Source organism: Carettochelys insculpta, unplaced genomic scaffold (assembly GCF_033958435.1).
Source record: "Carettochelys insculpta isolate YL-2023 unplaced genomic scaffold, ASM3395843v1 scaffold_0035, whole genome shotgun sequence".
Classification (NCBI taxonomy): Eukaryota; Metazoa; Chordata; order Testudines; family Carettochelyidae; genus Carettochelys; species Carettochelys insculpta.
Genome location: NW_027439072.1, coordinates 1,215,937 through 1,231,684, shown reverse-complemented (window position 1 = coordinate 1,231,684; position 15,748 = coordinate 1,215,937). Strand labels below are relative to the sequence as shown.

General features: G+C 51.1%; 2 non-coding genes across 2 annotated transcripts; one reads left to right on the top strand and one right to left on the bottom strand.

The window, feature by feature from the left end:
- Positions 1-1,719: 1,719 nt before the first annotated feature.
- On the top strand, positions 1,720-1,792 carry TRNAK-UUU (transfer RNA lysine (anticodon UUU)). The gene has a single exon. It is a non-coding gene; the product is annotated as a tRNA-Lys (tRNA).
- A 3,980-nt stretch (positions 1,793-5,772) lies between these two features.
- Positions 5,773-5,846, bottom strand: TRNAT-UGU (transfer RNA threonine (anticodon UGU)). Its single transcript has one exon. It is a non-coding gene; the product is annotated as a tRNA-Thr (tRNA).
- Positions 5,847-15,748: the final 9,902 nt, after the last annotated feature.

Sequence of the window (15,748 nt, the reverse complement as noted above, 5' to 3'; positions counted from 1 at the left end):
TTTTATATATATGAACATCACTTAAATTTCTGTCAGGTCTGATCACATGAGACAGGTTCTGGGGGAGCTGCTAATTTCAGGGATGAAAAGTGGGGACCAATGTAAAAAGTTTCCTTATTTATATTTATCCAAATTCTAAAATATCTCCAAAGATGAAGACTTTGCCCTTACCTGAGGCCATTTATTTCAGTGCTTAACTGCCCTGACAGGAAATATTTCCAAATCTCCAACCTCCCTTGCTGCAATTAAAGGGGAATTCAATTTAACTAAAATTAAAGGGAAGGAATTTTATGAATGGTAGAAGTATTCCCAATTCGATAGATTGATTGATTGATGTTTGGTGTCTATCTATCTAGCTATCAATCTATTGGTCATTACTCTGGCCAGATTAGGAATTTCAGAACTCACTGCTCAGAGAATTAAATGTAAACCTGAGAGAGAAATAAAATTGTGAAATGTGCAGACCTGAGCACAGAGATGTTCTGCAAGTGAATTATGATACAGACCCACAAGTGTGGACTTTGGGTCCTTTCCCTTCCAGTCACTGCATTAATATCCTTCAAACACCCCAGAGGTGTGGGGCTTTCTCTAGCCCTGGGCGTGTTCCAGTGCAGACCAAGTGCCTGTCTGGTGTGCGCTTTGGTGCCACACTCCCGACTGCACCATACAGGAGGCCTGTGATCTGCAGGGGCGTCAGATGAGATGATCTCTGCAAAGAGCCTGTGGCACAGAGCAGCCTCTGCTGTTCCCATGTGCAGCCGGCTAGAGCCCCAGAATGTCCCTGAGAGAGTGGGGGTGACACAGGGGTAGCAGCTCAGCCATGCAAAGGGGCTGCCAGGGGCAGGACACGAGCCCTGCTGGCCAGGGGCAGGTGTGGGAGTGACATCACAAGGGCCTTTTACAGCACCTCAGCTGATTGGTTAAAAGAAGTTGGAAGGTGATGACCTCACAGAGAGTCCCTGACACCAGCCATGTGGGACAGGCTGCAGGGCTGGGGCCATCTCAGACACCCCCGGGGCTTCCCCACAGGGAGTCTCCTTCCTCCGCTCTGCCCATGAGGCTGGAGAGGAATCAGGGTGAGGAAAATGAGCATGAGAAGGAGCCTCTTTGTCCCGTTCTCCTTCCCTCTTGACTAACTGCGCTGGACGACCAACGTTCACCTGGGGCAGGTCAGAGCCTGATCCAGCTGATGCTGAGCAAATTGAAGGCAGGGAAAACACTTGGTTAAGGTGCTGCTCTCCCCAGTGGAACTGAAGAGTGAATGAATCAGGTTCCTCCTTTCTCGTCCCATCGCCCATTGTTGTGAAGCACAACAGTCTGTGAGCCACGAATGCCCCTTTCTCTGGAGAGTCACTAACAGGCAATTTACCACAGAAAACTCTCTGCAAATGTGTGTTCACTCTGTATGAAAAAGAAACGTGTTCTACTGACTGCACCGGCTCTGCGCTGAGATCAATGGTGTCAGCATTCATTTGTTGTGCAGAAATTGCCGTAGGTGCGTGAGGTGTTCGGGAGAGCTCACAGCACCAGTGAAAGGCTTGGCCAAGATTCACTCCAACAGCCTGTTTTCTTTGCATCTCACCTCCTGCAGCCCAGATAACAAAGACTGGAGTCCGGCCCTTGTGAGCACTTTGCCCCACACATTTGTCTTTGCCCAGCTGACAGGCACATTTGACTCTTTCTACTCTGTGATAGGCTGTATGGAGTGTTTTATTTGTGGCCTGGTTAGCTCAGTTGGCAGAGCATGAGACTTTTAATCTCAGAATCATGGGTTCAAGCCCCATGCTGGGCGCTTCCATTCTTGCACTACTGTTCTCAGCCTACCAAACAGTTTTCACTGTTGTCCCGGCCTCTGGCAGGAAATGTGTGTTCTTCTCCTTGGCTCTAGTACAAACAAAGACAGTTCAAGGAGGAGTTGTGTAGACATTCTGCAGCCCTCTACTTTGAAGTAGTGGGGTCTGCCATGGCAGGAATCAGCTCTTAAAGCTGCAAGGACCAGGAAACCCTCAATCAGGAAGCTGAGACCATGCAGGCAGCAGCCATACCATGAGGTGCTCCTCCAGAGACCAGATGTCAGCCAGCCCCCTGAGTGCTTCCAGGGCTCCCCCACCAGGCCATCCCATGGCTCTCAGACCTCCAGCCATTGGAACAGGAAGTGGGGCCCTTCCTGCACTGAGTCTGAGCTCTGTGACCTCTGGAGTGAGGAGGAGGTGCTCCACGTAATGGGAAGCAAGCAATGGAGTGCAGAAGTGTTCACCCAGCTGGCCAAGGGCCTGACCACTTTGGGTCACCCTTCCTGCCCACCTCACCATATCAGGCGTAAGGTCAAGGAGTTGCAGCAGGGTTATGCCCGGGTGCAGGACTCAGCCATCTGGTCTGGGGGTTGTCCCCACCACTTGCCCCTATTACCGGGAGCTCAAAGCCATCCTAGGCCCCAGGGACACCTACTCTCTCCAGGTCTTCCTTGACACCATGGCCGAGGAGCCCCAGCAGAAAGTGAAGCCTGAGTCAGGACCAGAGCCCAGCTCCAAACCCCCAGGGCCAGAGCAAGGACCATCCAGCCCAGCACCCAAGTGACCCAGCGAGGAGGTTGAGCTTTTGCTGGACGTCCCATCCCACAGCTCCAGCCGGACATCTGCCCAATGGTCATTCCCAGACCATGGCGATGGACTGTCAGGCACGTACCCCACAGGGCACACGCCCCCAGGCCATGACCCTGGCATACTATGGCCCAAGCACACCGCAGCCCATGGATAAGGCTACGGCCACCAGCACCCTCACCCTCGGAAAGTCCCATGTGCCCCCTGTCTCCCCCCATGTAAATAGTGAGTGTATATAGTTATCCCCCCATTTTACATAGTTAGTTCAGATGGTGTTTGTTATGTTCCATGCTCAGAGGCGAGAATTTAGGTTGTTTAATGAGGAATCATTTTCATTTTTCACAACCCCCGCATGTGCTATGTGTGGGGGGCAGTGAGCGGGTGGTGGGGGTAATGTGTGGGTGTTGGGGGCAGTGAGTGAGTGGTGGTGGGGGGGGGGTATGCTGGTGGTGGTGGGAGTGTGCAGGGGAGGCCTGGATGGTGCTCACTTGATCCCCCAATCAAAGTACTCCCATAGGGCCTCCCAGACATGGACCCATTCTTTGGGGGCGTGAAGGCTATGGGCAGCAGCCCAGCTCACCTGTCCTCCTTTGGGCACCCGGAAGTGCAGCTGCTGGTACTGACACATCCATGGGATGGCTCTAATGCCACAGAGCACCTCAGCACAGCTTAAGAAGATGGGAGGACCATGAGTACATGTGGCCAGATGACTCCCATAAAAAGCCTCCCCCGCTCCCCCCGCCCCGGCCTGGCTTCTCCCCTCCACCAAACCCACCCCCAAAGCAGCAGGCATGCTGAGGCCAGCATCACACGGTGGTACAAAATTGGGCAATCCCCAAGTGGGGCCTCTTAACTGTGGGGCTCCTTTTAGCTGTGGGACAGGAGCTGTGGCCCAAAGACGCATTCCTCAGCTGCTGAGAAGCACAGAAGAACTCAAGTCTTGTCCAGGGTGGCACAGTTGAATGGAGACCTGCCTCAGGGCCTCTAGCTGGTGCTGTGGAAGAATCTATTGCAGTCGGGACAGAGAAACATTCATTCCCCTCTGGCAAGTATCTGCTCTTTTCCCAGCTGTGCACTGCCCAGCCCAGGAGCTGGGAGGGACCAGAGCCCCTGATTCAGCCTTGGGAACAGGACTTTCCTTAGAGACAGCTGCCCATGTCACTGGGTGCAGCTCAGCCAGGGGTGCCCCCACCTTGCCACGCTGTCTGGCTCAGGCACTGAACCCCTGCACCCTGGCGACAGGGGACTGAGGTGAGTGTAGCACTGTTGGTCTGACACTGGAGATGGGCTGGGCCCTGTCAGGCAAATGAAATCATCCCACCCCCCCACCTCTGGCAGCCAGAGCTCAGCTCAGCCTCACAGAGTTGAACTGTGCTTGGAGTCTGCCCAGCACAGGCGCTGGGAGGCAGCCGGCTCAGCTGTGCTACAAGTAGCATCACACAATAGGACTGGAACTCAACAAAGCTCAGCAGGATGGTGCCTATAAAGGCTCAGTGAGGTGGGATTCAAACCCTGCAGAGCACAATGGATTAGCCGTCCATCACCTTCACCACTCGGCCGCCTCACCCAACGTGCCTGGAACTTTTTCATATGTCCCAACTTCAGCCCTGCCAGGAAGTCTGGCCGGGGACACCGGATGGGCAGGTTTGGCCCAACAGGGCTACGCTCACTCCTGTCCCCTGCAGTGCTGCTTCCTGGGGTGAGCAGGGCCCTGTGGTGCCCTGGCCTGGGAGCAGCACAGCCCGGCCATGACCATTCTCTACTCTGGGGCTGGGCCCTGCCCCAGCTCTGTGCATGTGTCCCTGCTGGGTGGGTACAGACCAGGGCCATGGGCAGGGTCTGCAGCCTTTGTGTCTCCTCCTGACATGCTCTGCTCCTTTCCAGCTGCTCTGTTAGCACAGCAGCTCCAGCTTTATTGCCCCCTTCTCTGCCAGGCCTGTCTGTGAGGTAGGGAGCTGCTGGGAGGCAGGTTCAGGAGCAGGCTGTGGCTGGGAGGGAACACGTGGGATAGGGCAGGGGCATTTGCCTGGCACAGCTTCGGTTGGAGGAGGGGCAAAGATAGCTCTGTGGTTCCCAGCCAGTGAAATCAGTGAAGGAAAACCCTTCAAGTACATGCCAGGAGAGAGCTTCTGTGCACCAGCAGCAATGCATCTGCTGGGCTCCCCTCCTGGACAACAGGGTCTGGTTCAACTTCTTCTGTCACATGGGTGTTGGGCTTATCAGAGAGAGAGGTTACAGGAGAAAGAGATGAGCCCTCAGGGGCATAAGAGAAGGCAAAACAAGCCAAGGCATTTATGTTCCTGCCTGGTTTTGAACCAGGGCCCTTTTGTGTGTTAGGCAAACATGAAAACCACTAGACTTCATAAGCTGTACTGGGTTCTGGGTGCTATTTTGCCCTCTGCTAAATTGCATCCTCAAGCCACTGCTTGCCCTGCCACATGCGGATGGGGGACCTTTTGGAAATTGAGGGGAGTCCTTTACTGGCTCAGCTGCTCGAGGAGAGGGAAGCAGCTGCACTCACAACTGGGACTTTCAATATCAGCTCTTCCAGAATTGAGGTCCCAAGTGGTTATGCAAATGACACATGCAATATTTAAGTCTGCAACTCATTTGCATTTCTTATTGGCCACATTTCCATGCCACTTCCAAAAGGGCTGGGCAGTGGAGCCACAGCCTTCCTGTGTAGATGCTCCACAGGACTTTGTGAAAGAGTTGCGGCTTTTTTGAAAAAAGAGCTCTCCAGTGCAGACATAGCCGTGGGGAAAAAAGTAGAAAAGCAGAGCCAGGCTCCAGCTGAAACATTTGCAACAGCTGATAACAAAGAAATGTGTGTGTGCGTAACAGAACACTAGAATTCTTTTAACAACTCCAGAACATACAAATGTTTAAACTCCAGTTTTCTTCTCTCTCTTCACACTTGCTTCAAAAAAAGTAATTCTCAGCACACTGAAATGTCTATCGAAAGGTTCCCATAAGAGCTATTTACTTGGGCCATGGCTTCACTTTTGAAAGGGAAATGCTGATGAGGCTCTGCCATTCCACACAGAGGAGCCAGGAGCACTGAGCTTTTAGCAGCCCTCCCCACATAAAGGAAATCATCAATATGTATTTTTGGGGGTCATAGCTAACATGCACAAGGCCATATCCTGTCCACAAACAGAGGACCCCATGAAGGCACCACTGGGAGTTGAACCCAGGATTCCCTGCTTACAAGGCAGGTGTTTTAACCAGCTAAGCCATGGTACCTGCATCCAGGCAAGATCTTCTGTCTGCCCACACCTGACTCCCACCAGCCCCACCTGGGCCTGCTTCGCTCTGCTGGAGTTTCGATCCTGTCAGACAGAGGAGCTGGGGAAGTTTAACTCCCAAGGGGGGTGACTCTTTGCACAGGTCTGTGCTCAAGAATTAGGTGGTGTCACTCAGGGGTGTAAGAAACTGTCCCCCACCTCCAGAAGAAAACAGACCTACTCCAGTGCTCAGACTGGCATGGCAACCACAGGGCCTTCATGGTCCACATTGGTTGGGGAAAGGCCTTGGCCAGTGAAGACCCAGAGGACAGGTGTCCTGTGACTGCTGTACTGGGGAGACTGTGGTCAGTGCTGGAAGCTCCCTAGAAATGGGGAACTGGCGACATCTGAAAGATTAGGTAATCATAGCCCATGACCCAGGTTAACCTTTGTTTTAAACGGAAATGTTTAAGGCCAAGGAGGCCGGGGTCCAGCAGCTTTCGAACCCAAATGGGCTGTTTCTTTGCAGGGGGCAAAATGTAGGAAATGGAAGGGGGCACTGGAGAAGCTTCGCTCCTGGCTTGGCACTGCCTTGGAAAAGAAGGAAAAAAGACACCACTTCTGTTGGAGAACGTGGGCATTTATCCCAAAGCCTCTCGCATGCTTAGTGAGCGCTCTACCAATTCAGCAAATTCCCCTGTGTCTGAGCATAATTTCTGACTCACTGATCTTATTCCAGAGGCCAAAACATCCCTGTGGCCGCCCATGGCTACAGCAAAGTGTCACAAAGGCTGTGTTTGCACGGCAGTGTTGTTCCTGAATAAGCGACTCCAGAAGAGGTATTCCAGGGTTGTTGATTCCGATATAGCGCAGCTGCACACAACGTGGAGTTTGAAATACTGCTCTGCTATTTTGACATTCAGCATCTACAGACAATGGAGCCGGTTTTGAAGCTCCTGTTTCAAAATAGCTATTTGAACTAGCTCCAATCATTATCCCAGGAGATGCCCAGCCAAGACTCTGCTCTCTCTCTCTCTCTTGCTCTGTCTCCTTTGAGCTCCTGGCCTTAGGCAGGAAAAGTCTCTTCTCGTCCTCAGTTCTAGAGGGGAAAAATTGGTATTTCTGTCACCCTCAGAGAGCAGAAGAGGATTTTCTTCTCTTCAGTTCGATCCCCACATGCCCCAAGAGGACAGAAAACAACCCTTCTCCAGCTCGCTGTCCTCCTCAGCACTCTGTCGTGTTTTGTCTTTCCACATGAGCTCCATTTGTGCCCTGGACCTATAAATGATCTTCACATAGCCAGGAAAGGAGGAGCTCTGAATTAGAGCTATTCACTTACACAAGGACCAGGGTTCGAGCACTCTGCCACTTGAGCTAACTCCTCTGCCTGGGAGCCCCAAAACAATTTGGGAGGCCAGGATGGCAAAACCCGCGATGGCAGCATCCGGGTTCCCAAGCCGCACAAGCCTCTGGAGGAGCAGGGCATTGATTGCATGGACGACCTGCAGGGGAAGGACATGAGAGAGTACTGGTGAGGGGTGTGCGGGGTGTGCCTGGCCCTCACCCCCGGGCTTCTGACTGCTGCTACGCTGCCTGTCAGTGCTTCAAAGTCAGCGGCTTTGAAGTTCCCAAGGTGGCCATTACGATTATGAAGTGCTACATATGCATCCCAGCACCTCATTAGCCTCCTCCAGCATGCCTGCTTAGCACGCCCCATTGGAAGGAGGGGGCTTGTATGGAATCACCCAGAGAGGAGTTACTGACACTGAACGCGAACCCAGCAATACCTGTTGGATGACATGGGATCCGTAAGTAGGTTCTCCCCTTCTTCTTTGTAATCACTGCTGAGGCTCCAGGCAGATGGGAGAAAGCTGCCCTTCATGCACAAATCACCAGCATCCCTTAGCAGCGGTAGCTCTGTGGGTGGGAGAAGCCAGGTCTGTGGGAGGCAGCTGTAGGGTTCACCTGGAGAGAGAAAGTAACAGAGAGAAAGCCGTGCTAGTCTGTATACTATCCAAACAAAAAAGCAGTGAAGTAGAACTTTAAAGATTAACAAAATAATTTATCAGGTGAGCTTTCATGGGACAGACCCACTTCTTGAGACCACAGCCAGACTGGAACAGACTCAATATTTCAGGTATAGGGAACCAAAAACAGCAGTTAAAGTTGACAACTTCAAACTCTCTCAGACAAAGAGTTAAGGGGCACAAAACAGACATCAAAACATTCCTGATTCACAAACCAGTTAGTCTACATTTTAATGGAGTGGGCCATTCTGTTAATGACTTAAGAGTTTGCATCTTGAAGAAAAAATTTCAGTCTGCTTTGGAAAACGAGACTGCTGAACTCTCTTTCGTATTCAAATTCGACACATTAACATGTGGTTTGAACTGGGATGCAAATTTTCTGAGATACTATAGGGGCTCTTTTGTATCTTTGGCTTCATGTAACTCTTGACTCCCACGCCCCCATTACTCTCTGATTTGCTGACCTTGATAATAATTTTTTTCTGATTTGTCAACCTTGATGTCTATTTTTGGTTCTTCGTGCCTTAAATATCAAGTGTGTTCTGCTATGGCTCTGGTCTGAAGAAGTGGGTCTGTCCCACAAAAGCTCACCTAATAAATTATTTTGTTAGTCTTTAAAGTGCTACTTTACTGCTTTTTTGTTCTAGAGAGAGAAAGTTTAATTAAACTCCATTTGTAAAAGCACTCTGGACATGGGGAGGAAAAGGAGCTGGGGAAGCCGGGTTTGTCCTGCAGGGGCCTGAAGATCAATGACTCAAAAGGGAGTGTCTGTCACTTGCATGCAGAGGAACGGCAAAGCCCAGGGCAGGAAGAGGAGAGTGCTTGTGCTGACAGCGGAAGAGAGCTCACTCCATCCGTCTCCTCAGGCTGAAGGCAGGTAGTAACAAGAGTCTCTTGGGTACCCACAGCTTTGAGTCTCTTCCTTTCCCACAGTGGCCTATTTTCATGATCTGCTTCTTCTCAAGCAACCCCTTTCTCCTTCTCCACAGCCCAACTTCTGTCTGATACACGCAGGATGTGGCCACAGGAGCCTCTCTTTTGCAGGGGCTATGGGAGTGTGCCACTTCAGAAGATGTTGTGATGTGGAGGGGTGTGTGTGTGTGTGTGTGTGTGTGTGTATGTGAGTGGCTCAGAGAGGGTGTGGGGCTCCTGTTGAGGGTAACCTGGTGACCAGGTAACACCTTTGAACTGCAGACAAAGGGGGAGGTGGAGCCCAAGGAGTTTAAATTGAAACTGGGAGTTGGGAAGCAGTTAAGTCCTGGCTGGAAGGGAGAGAGACAAAGGAGGGGGCAAGGACCCAGCTCTGGGGGCCCTCAGGGCCTCCTCCTCCCAGCATGGATTGGACTGGCTGTCTCTGCCTGCTGTACTGACTCTTCTGTAAGACGCTGTGTCCTGTCAGCTAATAAATGTGCTCTTCTCCTGCTGAGTAAGAGTCACTCCTGCCTGCAGAGCTTCAGGAAACCTAAAGCACACCACAGATCTGAATGTGGTAGTGATATGAACATGCAACAACTCATTTGCATAAATGCACACTCATGCATTTCAGAAAGCACCCCTGGCACAGAATTGCTCCAGTGACACTGTCTGGTTTTGAAAGGTCACATTATTCTTTACCTTGAGACTGACAGAAGGGAGAGAGGACTTTACCCCAGGTGGGATTTAAACCCACAATCCTTGGCTTAGAAGGCCAATGCCTTATCCATTAGGACAGTGGGGTACACAAATATGTGGAAGTAATGAGGGATAAAATTCTCTCAAAAATGTACCTTTCTTACCTTGGAAGACAAAAAAATTGCTTTTTCGTTGTGTTTGTTCTTTCTTTGCTGTGAATCTGAGAAACGCCCAGGGACTAACTCTGCAGTAGCAACAAAGGAGTGACCCACACCCAGCTAGATGTGAAGTTACCATCCCTGGCCATTCACCAGGAAGGGACATGTAGGCAACAGGTTCACAATTGCCATGAAAGACAGCTGCTCAATGGGCTGTTTGCCCTGAGGTGCCTGGCTCTGAGACACACTGAGGATCTTTCTGGCACCCAGAGGAGCGTGTAAAGTAAGGGACATTGACAGGATCACTTCTCCTCTCCTCCTGTACCTACACTGAAGGCAGCAACAATGTTGGAAAGACAAAGAAGCCTTTGACGTGGCCTAATTGGAAAAGCATCCCAGGAAGCACAAACTGCTGGAAGTTATGCGGAAGGGAAACCTTCCAATCTGGCTCAGCGTGAGCACTTTTAGGAATTAGACTGGAATTTCTCTTTTCTTTCTCTTGTCACAGTTCTGGACTCCTGAACCAATATCACCTCGAAACAGACGCAACTGATATTTTTGTGGGGAATAAATCTCAGCTACTGGAGTTTTGATTGACATTTGGGGAGTCCGTGTGAGGAAACGTGCAGGGAACTGGGCTTTTTCACCTCGTGAGGTCCCTTCCACTTCCAGTACTCTATGAAAGAGATTGGAGGATAGTCACCCCTTTGATTTACTGAGGGACTCATGAAGGAGCTCAGTCTGATAAGAGGGTCTACAGCTGTGAAATGTAAGCCTTTTGTCAGAATGAGTCGGGAGCAACCAGGGTCTGTTTCAACAATGAGGGGTCCCTTTTCATCCATCTCACATAGAACCAGCTGAAGCCCCCACCCAGAAGCCTGGGAAATTTGCACAGCCCTGGGTGCCTCGCAGGGGCAATGCTTCCCCACTCACAAGCACAGAGCCTGAGTGTAGAAAATGAGCTTTTAATGAAAGAGGCAGAAAAGTCATATGGCATAAGCTTGGGAAAATACCACACCCAGAGTTCACAACCAAGCCTCAAGTAAGTATCCCAGCTCAAGCAGGTGGAGCAGTGCCCTTTGCCTCTCAGGCTCAGCAGTCCTATACTGGAAAGAGCCAATCCACACACCCAAACTTTCTCCCTACCCACTTCAAATGCCCCACTTCCAAGTCTGCCCAGTCCCTGCACTCCCTGACACATCACTTTCGACTTGTCTACACTCGCCCCTTCATAAAACTAAACAGGAAGAAGGGACATTTGAATAATAGGTGGTCCTTTCGACAGGCCCCCCCCCCCTACGCAGATGGTACAAGATTCGAAAGTGGCACTTTTCAGTCGCCCTGTCCTCCATTATGCTTATGAGGCACTGCATGTTGATGGCAGCACCTCATTATCATCTTCTGACCTCACTCATTACCATGCCCCTTCCGAAAGGAACAGGCTAGTGTAGACATGGCCCTTGCTGCATTCCCTCTCTGAACTGGAGGAAATGCAACCTTTGTGCTGCACTGGCGTTCCGCTTCCCCTGCCAGCTGCCCACCCGCTGCTCACACCTGCTGGCTCCTTCTCACACCAGATGTCCCTCTCCTATCTTGTGGGTTTTGCAATAGACAGAACCCTGTGTTTGAAGCACTCCAGGGCTTCAGCTACCAGCTCATAGGGGATTTCAGTTCACATTGGTATTCAGCTCTGCATCGAGGTGCAGCATCTCCGTATTCACCAGGATGAATTCTAGCAGAATAGTTCTTGACCCATTTTTAGGTCCACCTTCTAACAGCAGGGGGAAGAAATAGTCAAACCACTTTTACCGCTGTATAGCCCAAAGGCTTCCAGCAAGCTGAATCAACCACTAGTCCTACCCTTTTTCACTTCATAATGTTTCCATGAAGGGATCCCTCTGTAATCCATATCTTACACCGCAGTCATGAGTGCCCTGTAGCCCACAACAACTTCAAGCACTGGAGAGATTCCACAATTCTTACATTGGGTAAAGTCATAAAATGTGACTTTCCAACAACAAGCTATTTACAAGATAGGAAAACGCTTTGCTTCACTTGCTCCCATCAGGCTTTGTTTTCAAGGCATTACATGGGCGCACCTTTACATTTGAGGACACATTCCCCAAATCCTTCAGCAGTACAAAGCTCCTTTTGGCACATTCTTTACAGGAAGAAGAACATTTCTGAGAAGCAGATTAGCTGGTGTCTCCCTGCAGAGAGTTCATGAGCAGGGCGGGGGACCGTACATGCACTTCACCTAGCTGTGCCTCTTCACACTGACAGCCATGTGACAAAAAATCAAAAAGGGGCTACTTGCTAGTGAAGAGGAGACAGTAAGGTGTGTTCTGGGGCACTCAGAAATCCCAGAGTCAGACTGTCAGGGTTTAAAGGAGTAACAACCCTCCAGACCACACTCTGGCAAGCAAGTAATGAAGCCTCGGTCTCTGATGAGACAGTTCCCTGCAGCCCAGTTGACAGTCCCAGAGCAGCTGACTGGCTGGCTGGCCCTACTTTAGCCAGCACAGGAATAAAAAGCTGTGGAAACAACCAGTGAGAACTCACAAATGTTACAGCTTCTTACCAAGGCCATTGATGACCTCTGTCCCTACACAACTTGCAGGGGAAAGAAGAACCAGGCAGAAGTTCTCTGACTGTGCTGGAGTTCACAGAAGCAATGAATGATGGTTTCCCTCCCCTGGGACTCAGCAGGTACAGTTACAGACCCCTCTATCTGGCACTCGATTCTCAGTCTGATAATCTCTTGGTTGATCTGGAGCTGTTGGACTTGTGGAGGGTATTTCATCTCCTTCAGCAGTTACTTTCTTTCCCATTCTCAGAGTCTGGGCTGGGCTGAATGGGTGGGGAACCAGCCAGAGGGGAATTTTAACCCAAACTTGGCTCTTCTGAGCATCTCGAGCACAATGGTTCTCAACTTGTTCACTACTGTAGGCTGCATCTGAAACCACAGTGTGTAATGTGGGCTGTGTCCAATACTACCTGTGTGTTTGTGAGGATGTCACAAGTGGGTGCTGACTGAGCTGCAAACAGGTCACGGATTGTGAACCACTGCTGTGGTGTGGAGCTACTGGAGCTGATGTGGAGGCAGACAGAGGAGGCAAGTGTCCTTTTGCACACAAAGAGGGCAGAGCAGGGACAAGGGAACTCAGCTTTTCAATCTTCTAAGCTGAGTGTGACGCTCCTCAGGGACACCCAGGATTGTGAGGGACCTGCTCCCACCAGCCTGTGGTACCGTACAAGCAAGGCACAAACAAACTTCCACACACTTTATTTCCAAAAGTGAGACCTCTTGACAAAGCTGCTACACTATTTTGTAGCTCTCTGTAAGGCCCCTGCTAATCTTCTAACTTCTTCTTCATGTTTCCTGTGTTTCCAGACTGCCAGCAGCCTGGATTCACAGTTCTAGAAATTACAAGCAGTCTTACACCTAAAGCACCACATTCCCTCCCCTCTTGAGAAGCCCTCTTCATTTTCAAATAAAACTGATTGTAACTACAGCAACAAATATGGAATAAGCCACTGTACTGTTGGCAGAAATACTACATTGAAAACACTGTAAATACTACATACCATGGTCTCTAGTCTCGACAGGGGGTCGTTTGGATCTGGCAGACCTGCTCTCAAATCCAGTTCCTGATGCAATATCTTCTTGTGTTGGCAACTACGGTGAAGTCATCCAATGGGGTTGGGTGTTGGCATCATCTCCTTTTGGTGCACAGGCAGGTTTCCAAAGGACCCCGCAGACTTTGAAATCCCCCTATTCCTATCAGCAGAGCAGCTGGCCATTAGCATGGCTATTTGGAAGTTTTGGCCAAATGTGGCCACAGCCCATTTGTCCTTATTGATCCTCATCACATTTCTTTTGACCCCACCCTGCAATTTATCCAAGTCACTCAAATGTCAGCATGTTTTCAATAAAAGGGGGCTGTGACACAGTATTCCAAAAAGATGGCTTTTAGCACATCCTAACCTTCCCCTGCCGTCTCTCTCGGCTGCTTTTTATCCCAGATCACACTGACACACAGAGGAAGATGATAGGGATTACTGGTCATGATACTCTGAAAGCTGGAGTCACAGTTCCTGAGTGCAGCTGCCATCCTGAGCCCCACGTGGGCCAGGGTAAGCAGTGACTTGTGGATGGACGTGATGGGAGGGGAACCCAACCCACATAGAACTTCTGTAGCTTTGTGGTTGTTACATTTGCTTCACACGTGCAATGTACTTGTTTAAAGCCCCATGAAAACAGCAGTGCTTTGGTTGCTTTGCTCCCCTTTGGGGCTGAGAAGAGCTGGTCTCATTCTGTCTCCGGGGTAAACCCAACTGCTGTGTGAAAAAGGGTAGAGGTATCAGCAGAGCTTATACGTCGCTCTCAGACTGGGGAAGCTACACAAGTTCGGCCGGTCTTTTTCAGGAGGCTTGTGTCTTGGCCTCCTCTGCCCTTGAGGATTGACCTACTGAGGCCGGCTCTCCTGCTGGCCTCCTTTGCGTGACTTGCTAAAGGAAGAAGTGAGGCTGGAAGGGGGCAGAAGAAGGAAGTAAAGCTGAGGCAGGCAGGAGAGCAGCTTAGCACCTCAGTGCAGTTAATGGAGCACCACTCTTTCTCCTGCCAAAGCCTGTGCAGGTGAGGCTGGCTGCAAGGAGGCAGAATCCTGTGCCTGTCCAATGGTGCTCCAGGAGTGGCTCCTGGTACCCCAGGAAGAGAAGTGGGATTCTGGGTGGAAGGAAAACAAGCAAAGCTCTGTCTGAGTGAGTAAGGGGCAGGTCCTGGGTGGACTGGGCAGTGGTGGTCTTGAGGGGCTCTCTGTCAGCCTTGGGGCAGCAGGGACCACTGTCCCTTTGTGACTGAGCCAGGCTGGTGGTTCATGGCTTTGGATGTGTCTGGTTGTGAGCAACTGGGACCACAAACCCTCCACCTGCCTGTGTGATGGGCAGATGTGCTTAATATGACATTTGAGGGAAATGGTTTAGCTGTCAAATATCAGAACCTCTTTTCTGTGTGTGAACAGCCTTTGTAGCTGGGTGCAGGATGTGTCTGTCCGTCTGTCTGTCTGTGCTACAGAGCGTGTGGTAGGTTTCTGGGTCACACTCGCAGACGATTGGGCAATACGCTGCCTCGCCTGCTTCATGTCCCATCCTGTAGCACCTGCTGTCTTGTTGGCTCATTGCGAAAGCGAGGGGTACAGCTGAAGGCGCAGCAGCTCGGCTTTGCAGGAAGTGTGGGCGTCTCAATTATCGGTAGCAGCCGAGGGCAATTTGAGGCCCTGTGGTCAACATCTAGCCTGTTAGCCCCCTTGTCTGTACGCTTCAGTCCAGGGTCATGCTGACACTGCACATCTGTGTTCTGAAGCATCTAAACGCTGGGCTTGAGATAGGCGCGTCTGTGCTTTCAAACGCTCTAAGACTGTGCTGTTCCTTTGGGCTGTGTGCTCAGAGGCACCGAAAAGGGGCAAGATGGAGTAGAGCAGGGGGATTGTGTCTGGTTACAGGACCCCAGGGGCTCCCGGGCGGGACAGTCACAGGGACACCTGCCTCAGGCCCTGGGGCTGGTGCTGCAGGCTGATCTATTGCTCTCAGTGTCAGAGAGAGGGGAGTTTGACATTCAACCCCAGAAGCAAGTGTCTGCCCCTTTGCCAGCTGTGCACAGCCCAGCTCATCCCAGCTGCTGGGAGAGACCAGAGCCCCTGAGCCAGCCTTGGGGACAGGCCCTTCTCTCACAGGCAGCTGCCCATGTCAGTGGCTGAAGCTGAACCAGGGCTTCCCCCACCTCGTCCCCATGTCTGGCCGGGGCACTGCACCCCAGCTGTTTTGGGGGCCTGCTCACCTCAGGAAGCCGCACTGCTGGGGACAGGAGTGAGAGTAGAACTGTTGGGCCAAATCTGCCCATCCTGTTTCCCTGGCCAACCAGCGAGGTGCAGAAAGGTTCCTGGCAGGATTGACGTTGGGAAGGATGAAAAACTTGCAGCACATGAAGATGAGGTGGTGAAGATGATTGACTGCTAATCCATTGTGCTCTGCCTGCATGGGTTCAAATCCCATCCTCACTGCATCTTTGTTTGTTGATTTCCAGCCCCATTGTTTGCAACTTCCAGCACACCTGAGTTTGCTGC